The sequence below is a fragment of the Lactuca sativa genome, chromosome 9 (genome assembly GCF_002870075.4).
Source record: "Lactuca sativa cultivar Salinas chromosome 9, Lsat_Salinas_v11, whole genome shotgun sequence".
NCBI classification, from domain to species: domain Eukaryota; kingdom Viridiplantae; phylum Streptophyta; class Magnoliopsida; order Asterales; family Asteraceae; genus Lactuca; species Lactuca sativa.
The window spans coordinates 110,112,071-110,120,532 of NC_056631.2; the positions used below are offsets into that span (position 1 = coordinate 110,112,071).

General features: G+C 33.9%; 1 pseudogene; it reads right to left on the reverse strand.

Moving 5' to 3' along the window:
- Positions 1 to 1,009: 1,009 nt before the first annotated feature.
- On the reverse strand, positions 1,010 to 3,050 carry LOC111912121 (DNA mismatch repair protein MLH1-like; annotated as a pseudogene).
- Between the last annotated feature and the right edge of the window lie 5,412 nt (positions 3,051 to 8,462).

Here is an 8,462-nt window from a genome sequence, read left to right on the forward strand (position 1 = left end):
TTGCATAAAATTTAATGTCATACAAATAATCAATCCATGGAAAGATAAAACAAATCAATAGAAGTTTTCTCCCTATACATGATTAGATATCACATACTAAATAACATACTTTATTTCATATTCATACATATGATTACATTATTCATTAAAAAAACATATACCTACATCTTCGCCTAAAATGTTATTACATGATGCAAGTTGGCCACTTCATTAGAGGATCACCAAGAGGAAGACCAACAACTGCTGTTAAGTTTCACAAATATGATAATACTTAAGAAAATAGAAGGGCAAATTTGTAAATTGTAATTGAACCTTCTCTGTGGATTCAGCTTTGTTCTCGGCTCCTAAAGTTTCAGTGGCGGTGCCTCTTGTTTGGCGCATGCAAATCTTTATCTAAACTCCACACACCTAACTTTTGAGGACTATTTTCTTTTATAGTGTTCACTCCATATTCCACATTTATCAAAGGAAATGAGAAAAATATATGAGGAATGAACAATCAGACAACGAAAATAGTCCTCAACAATATAAAACAATCAGATAACAATATATGAGGAATGGAATGGAATAAGAAAGGGAATGGAATTGATGATTACCTAAGATAATTATGTTAATGGTTCAATGACTTTTGGTTGAGCATCACGAGTACAAAATTAAGAATGTTTCTCCAACTAAATGGATCATGTAATAAAACATACCCCAAAGCCAAAAACTAGGCATGTTTTTAAATGACCCAATACTTGATAAGTTACAGGAGATGTTTTTCCAATCACCAAGAAGGTACTGAAGTTTACTAATATCATGCAAGAAAGAACAATAAACCCCTACAATTTAAATGAGAATGTTAAAATTAGCTACATACTTTCACTTCTTTCTATTGTTGCATTGAAGTTTCACCTTTTTGTTTATTAAGGAAATAAAAGTAGGATGATGTTATAAACAAATCAATGAAAGTATGTTGATGTTTCATAATGCTAAAACCAGAGGGACCTCAAACTGAAAGACTTACTTAAGCATTAATCGTTCCTTTTAAGTCATCATTCTCGATGCCTTCTGAATCTGGATCTTATTTAGTTAGTGCCAGCATGATTAGTTCTTGCAATGGAGCAAGCTCACTTAATTGTATTGCATTGAAGTAACCAAATCGTTGCAGAACCAGTTGATACATGAGCTCTTTGCTACAAAAAGAAAGAAGAATTTAGTGCCTAACCTATAGAAACTCTGCAAGCTTAACTATACAGATATATGAAGTAGTTAGCAGAAACAGATCAGATATATTACCTCAAATTTACAACATTGGCAAGATATACCAACATACGTGAAGTTCCTTACAGTGTCCAAAAGACCTAACAAAAAGAACCACATCAGACATTAACAACACAAGATTATGCATATATAGTTCATAATGAATGTGGTGATTGAGGATACCAGAGTGATAATCACGTTCAAACTCATCGATAAGTTCCTGAACACTTGTAAGATCAGTAGTTTCCTTGGATTCCTCCTCTGTCTGACGGAAGGCCTGCAGTAAGTTAATGGAGATGTACATGTATGGTAATTTATCTGAAAATCCAAATATAAAAAAAATAGTATAAAATCTACTTGGCACTTGGAAGACAACTTTATTTGCAACAAGTAGAGCATGCATGATCAATATCTATGGTCCACCTTCATGAGGAGTGTTACCTATTGTTTATATGGAAATAGAGAGATCCTAAATTCCTACCTCACAGAATTCAAGCCACAACTTCTTTCATTGGGTCTAGAAGGCTTAGCTTGCAAATAAGCATGCATCCTCCCAGATCAAGGATCCTGTGAATCTGTCTGCACCATCTTATTTACAAGTATTTTTTGCTACCCTTTAAAATATATGAAAACAAGTTAGAACATGAAGAGATATATCAAGTGAAAAGTAAAAAAGAAGAGCATCACTACACTTGTATAGTTGCATACCAGAAGTTGATGTGTTTACACAGGAAGCTTTGTTTATAGATATTGAACTGACAGGAGAGCAATCCACTGCCTGTTCAAACACATAAAAGTTTGTTTATAGATACGTAACACATACCATTGATGAAGAGAACCATGGTTGTCTTCTTTCAAAGTAACTAGAGTTGGATATAAAGCCAACCATTTCAAAAACTGAAGTAGATGGATTAGCATCTGAAGCCTCTATCTTCATCAGACTGCGAGCAACTAAGACTCCATACCCAGATCTGATTGCATCTAGCCTTGTAGACATAGAAACTGAGTCATGAACATCGGCTGCACCAGCTCCATGCTAAGAATCGGATAGTGGATATGTACAAGACATTAAAACCATTATTAAAAAATGTATGCAGTATGCCTCCCAAAATTATGGAACAAAACAATTATTAGTTTCAGATGCAAAACAATTAGTTAAACTACTCACCTTTCTGCAGGAGAAGCTCACGTTTTTATGATGAATGGCAAACCGAAAAAGTAGGTCAACAATTTTTGGATAATCATCAGCAGAGTTCTGGAGAGTTTTCCTTCGTGCAATCGTGTTATAAATTAAATTCACAATCTGGTAAAAACACACACGTCATCTAATCAAAAGGGGAGTAATGTCACTTAATAACAGAGATTTAGTAATATCAAAATTCATCTTTAAATGAAGCTCATTACCATGGCATTCTCATTTTTTCGATTACCAATCACAGATGAATACCAAGTTGTAGAAAATGGAATGAAGCCATTAGGAATTTCGGTTGGGTTGCTCTGCATTAGTAGATATAATTGATTAGAAAAAGGAATCGATCATCAAATGATTAGAAAAAAAGATTGAAATAGATAACTGATTACCTGCATTGGTGTTAGGGCTTGTGTTCCCCTTGCTCTTATGCATTTTATACATGATATTCCTCCCAAATCAATACATTCGTGAAGATGCTTTGAAACAACACATCCACAGTGAACAGACTGTGCAATAATTTAAAAAAAAAAAAAAAGACTTGGTGAGCAGAAAAGATTATAAGTTCTTATGGTAGTACCTGAATCCTGATTTTTCAGTTACTAGCTACTTCCATACCTAATATAGGAGATAATATTGATATTAGAATGTGTTCTAGACAATAAATGCATGTATGAGATAATATTGAGGTCTGTTGTTATCATAACCAATTTGGTGATTTCCAATTTACATACACAAAAATCACCTTCCCTAATTTAGCTCTTCAGTAGGTATGTCGACTGGTTGTGACAACCACCTGTATACCAAAGGAAAGCCCTCAAGTCTCAGCCTTTAGTACTTGTTGTGTTGTAGCCCTTTTACACCCTTACTTGAGGAGAGAAAGATAGGTGAAACATTGAGGATCGACCATGGAATGCAAGAGGGATGAGGCCATTAGGGCAAAAAGACTCGCTGAGAAGAAATTCGTTGATAAAGATTTTGCTACTTCCAAGAAATATATAGTAAAGTCCCAAACCCTTTGTCCTGATCTTGATGGCATCTCTCAGATGTCCACCATTGTTGATGTGTATATATCTGCAGAAAACAAGGTAAATGGTGAACTCGATTGGTATGGGATACTCGGTGCACCGTGATAAAAACAAATCGGTTGGTGCAGATGGAGCATTTAAACTTATTTCTGAAGCATGGAGTTTGTTGTATGACAAGTCTAAAAGATCAACCTATAACCAAAGGAGGAAAGTTCCATTAGCTTCCCCTGGTGCTGGTGTAAACAGTTTTGCAAAGCGTGCAGCTTCAAAAGTACAAAAGTCACACAGCTCCACCACTACTTTTTGGATTGTTTGCCATGGATGCAGGATGCAGTATTAATACCTAAAAATATACCTGAATCAAACACTCCTATGTCCCAATTTTCAGGAGCCTTTTTTGGCTACAGAGAGTGCACCACCTGTTACTTTTAAGAAATTGGTTGCACACCAACATCAACAACATCTGGACTCAATGAAGCAATATCATTCATCAAGCAACAGAAACACAGATGTGGTATATAAAAAGAGAGTGAATGAGAGATTGAAAAGAGAGCATGAAGAGTTGTCCATGGGAAACCACTCAAAAAATAGAAAAGCAGATGACAGTGACATCAAGCAGCAGCAACCTTCTTCTTTTAACACCCCATATCAAATGTTCTCAAGAAATAATACATCTGGGAATGGGATAAGAACAAATGGTTTTGAGACTGATCTGGCATATAAAATTTGGAATAGAACCAGAGAGTTGACTGTAGTTGAAACTCGAAACATGCTAATGAAGAAATCCCAAAAGGAGATTCACAGATGGCTTTGAGAAAACCTAGGTTAAATTTGGAAGAAGGTAAAAAAATCAAAAGCGAACGGCTAGAGCTTAACAAGTTCGTCTCAAAACAAACAAAGCCCTACCTGAATAGCTTCCCAAATGGCATAATCGTATGTTCGAATAACCATGGTACCACGAACAGGGCCGTTCCAGCGAGCTCAGCCTGGGAAATGACATCGAGGTACCACGCATTGAAATCCTGGGAACGAGAGGTTATGTCTTTCTTATACTTTCACAGCTACGCATATCTTCTTCATTTCTGTGCACAAACCTAACAATAATGGAAATATCATATTGTTAATTTCTTTTCAGGTGTAAACCAAAATGGAACTCCAGAGAGAAAACAAGATGTAAGACTTACTCAGTCTCTCTCTCTGAGTACACATAAATCTATTGAACATCGATGGTCGGCGTGAGCGACGGTTGAACATCGATAAAGACTTACATAAAGATGAACCTTCGATTAAACCTTCGATAAGGACTTGAAGATAAAGACTTATAGTTGTGGCGATTGTCGACGATTGAACATCGATGGTCGGCCTGAGCGGGAGTCGAGCAAAACCAGTGAATCGATTGAACAGGGAGAACAGCTTGAGGGAGGGTTATGTGACACAAACTCGAAACCCTAGTTCAAGCAATAGTCGATTTTGTGGCCCTATGAATGTAAAGTGTTCGATATCTTGTGAGAAATGAAGCGATAGAGATCGATCTATGGAGGATGTGGGTCGTTCTTTGAGGGATTAAAAAAAACCCTAGTTTCCTAGACTTTGTGAGGATGGGGTTTTCTAGTTTTTAGATTCATGCAAGGTATTAAGGAGTGGCGGAGAAGCGGATCGGAGAGAAGAGAGAAGGGGAGAGTAGATTGCGAAGATGAAAGATAGAAAGAAGGTAGAAGACGGGTTTTCAAAATTTTGGGGATTTTGTTTCCCCCTCTACTAAACGCGTGTTTCATTAAAATTATAAAGCAACAGGTATAGAGAACGCGCGTTTAAAATAAAGCGCCCTCCGTGTTTTTAATTTCTTTTCTAGAGACACTAATTTAAGGGCACACAATAATGCGTGACATAAATCCTTAAAATTTTTGAAGAGATGACACTTTTTTAATGTCGCTCTCTTTTGCGTAACATAAATCAACGAGTGTCGTGATTTGCGCATCATAAAAGGGTCTTTTTCTTGTAGTGTTTAATCTTTCCATGTCTCGCATGATGATCCTTTTCTTGGGAAATAAAACTAGTTTTATGATATTATTTGAAATGGTTTCGTTGCTAAACTCATAGTTTTTTAGACTATTTTTTTTATTATAAACGCAACAATGTTTAGTTTATGAATTCCAAACTAAGTTGTTTTCTTGGAAAGTTCGATGTCTCTCTTTTGATGGAAGGCTAATTATGTGTAAATCAGTTTGTGGACACCTAGGTTCCTATATGCTCTCGTTGTATAAAGCGCATATCAAACTATATATAGAAAGCTTGAAAGTATCAGATGAAGCTTCTTTTGGGGTGGAAATTTGGGCAAGAAAAAAGTTGTGTGTGTTGCTTGGAATAAGGTGTTGAGCTCAAAAGCATCAAGAGCTTTGGAAATTAGTAATTTGCAAGTACTGAATTTTGTGTTTCTCTGCTAATGGTGGTACAACTTCAAATAGGATCAGGGTTCCCTTTAGATAGAGGTGATCAAAGCATTGCATGGTTGTGATGGTAACATAGGGCGGTTACGTTCGGCTACTAACAAAAGTGAAACATGCGGCATTATTAGCAACATCAATATTGACCTTGATTATATGTTTTTGAGAACAAGTGTTAGATGGGAAATGGGAATAGAGTCTGGAGGAACATGGTGTTTTCACAATAGTCTCTGTTAGAAAATTAGTTGAGAGTAAAACATTGAGTTCCAGTCGGAATGTCACGTACTTGAATTAAATTGTTCCCTGGAAAGTCAATATCATTTTTTGGAGGGCTCGTATTGAAAGACTGCCGACTTTAACGAACTTAAGAAATAGAGGAATCCAAGTCATGACTCTTATTTGTCATGTTTGTCTCTCGAAGGAGGAATCTAAAAACCATTTCTTTCTTGAGTGTTCTATAGGAAAGGAAGTTTTAGCTCATCTTCATAATTGGTGGAGTGAGATTCCAGCTACTTCAAGCTCTATGGAAGACTTGTTGGATGATATTACAGCTAGTGATGATAGGAGGAAGAGGAAGATTAACATTGGAGCAATCTTTTTGTTTGTTTATTTATTTATTTATTTTTTTCTGTGATCTAGTCCCGTAGAAATGACAAGGTATTCAATGACAAGTTAAAAACATTGCAAGTCATTCCACTTTTATTTACCATTATATTTAAGTTGTATTTTTCTAGCTTCTCGTTTATATTTAATATTCATGTTGTTCGAGAAAAAATTTATTTAAATAAGAAATATGGAGTTAATCGAAAAAATAACCGAACTGTTGTTAGAAGTAGAAGGTAGGGCTACGAAGCCATTTTTTATATTCGAGAAAACATGAAGCAATCCATACAAATTATGAAGTCCCACAGTGGATGTTCTAACAAAGCCATCAAGACAAAACTGGTCAAAACATAGAAATAAATCTAGACCTTTCAACCAATTTTTTTATACAAAAGACAAAAAAGTGAATTATTGTTTTCTAGAATCCAGGCGTATCTAACCCCAAACGTTTTTAAGCCTGAAAGTGATTAAATAATAAACGATTATTTTATTGAGTTATACACTTATATATAATAAAAAAAAAATTCTCATAAAGTAAACCTAATGGGTTATATATAATAAAAAAAAATCTCATAAAGCAAACCTAATGGGTAATGAGTAAATTTTCATAAGAGAAATTTCATAAGAAGTCCTAAGTGCTAAGTTCAAATTCTAATACAACCAAAATATTATTAGTGTGTTGTGATTGATCTTTCATGTGGCCCTTAGAACGGATTGAGGTGTTCCGTTCAAATGATTCAGTTTATCCTTCTTTTTTATTATTATAATATCTTTAATTTTTTACTAAATTTATTATCATTTATGATTATATAAGTTTAACAATTTAATATGACACACTAACTATTTTTTATCATATAGTCTCATCGGTTATATTATGTCTAAGTTCAAAATTCAAAATTTATATATATAATCGTGAAACATGTTATATTTGTTACATTAAATGGTTAAAATATATAATGTATTAATTGACAGAATAATGAAGTCATCTTGTATTCTTTTAAAGTAAAGATCATCTATGATTACTGATTTACTTCCACCGATCCGTCCTACACCCAATAATCCAACATCACAAGTGTAAATTAACATGTTCTTAGAACAAGAAAAAGATATCCAAACATGAACTTCAAACACAACTTGCGCTTTCTGTGAGGAAAACCTGTCCCAAAGGCATTATGTTTATACCTACTACTAAAAAAAAGTTAAAGTTATCGAAAAAAAAAATGAAATATCATTTAGTTTTTCTTCCTACAAATCCAGGTGTATAATTCACAATTCAACTGTTATATTTAATAAAATAAATATTATTTTATGACATTTTTCACCATTATATTTAAGACATTTGCCACCATTATATTTAATATAAATAGAAGGATGAATAGGAAGAAAAAATAGAAAGATAATTAGTTTTTGTATAGAAAACTATGGATTCTCAATTCATTTCTATTAAGAAAAGACATTTTTTTTGTTCATTAAGAGTAATATATAAAACATTATATTAATCTAATGTTTGACGAGTTCCATTGACTTTAACAACTACAAATAAGAACGTTAAAAGTTATCCAAAACATATAATATAGATTTTACATATAAATAGAGTTAAATAGTTGAAGTAAACATGTAATTAACACAGAATCAACCACTTTGAGAGATCTCTCTCGAAAGTTCTTGGCTGCTTTTATCATCATTATATCAGCATAAGCAACGACTTGAAGAGATGGCGAATGGTTCAATGGTGTATATATATACACGTTATCTCTCCCTTCCCCACAGGGGTTTAGACTTGTCCACACACTCTCTGTATTTTAAATTAAATCTTATGCGTATAAATTTAAACTTCTCATATTTTACAAATTGTTATCATTACATGCATCTTCTTAACAAAAATGTTTCTTGAATACTATTTACGTTTTAGAAATGTTGAATTAAAAGAAATTTTATAAGATTTGAAACTTA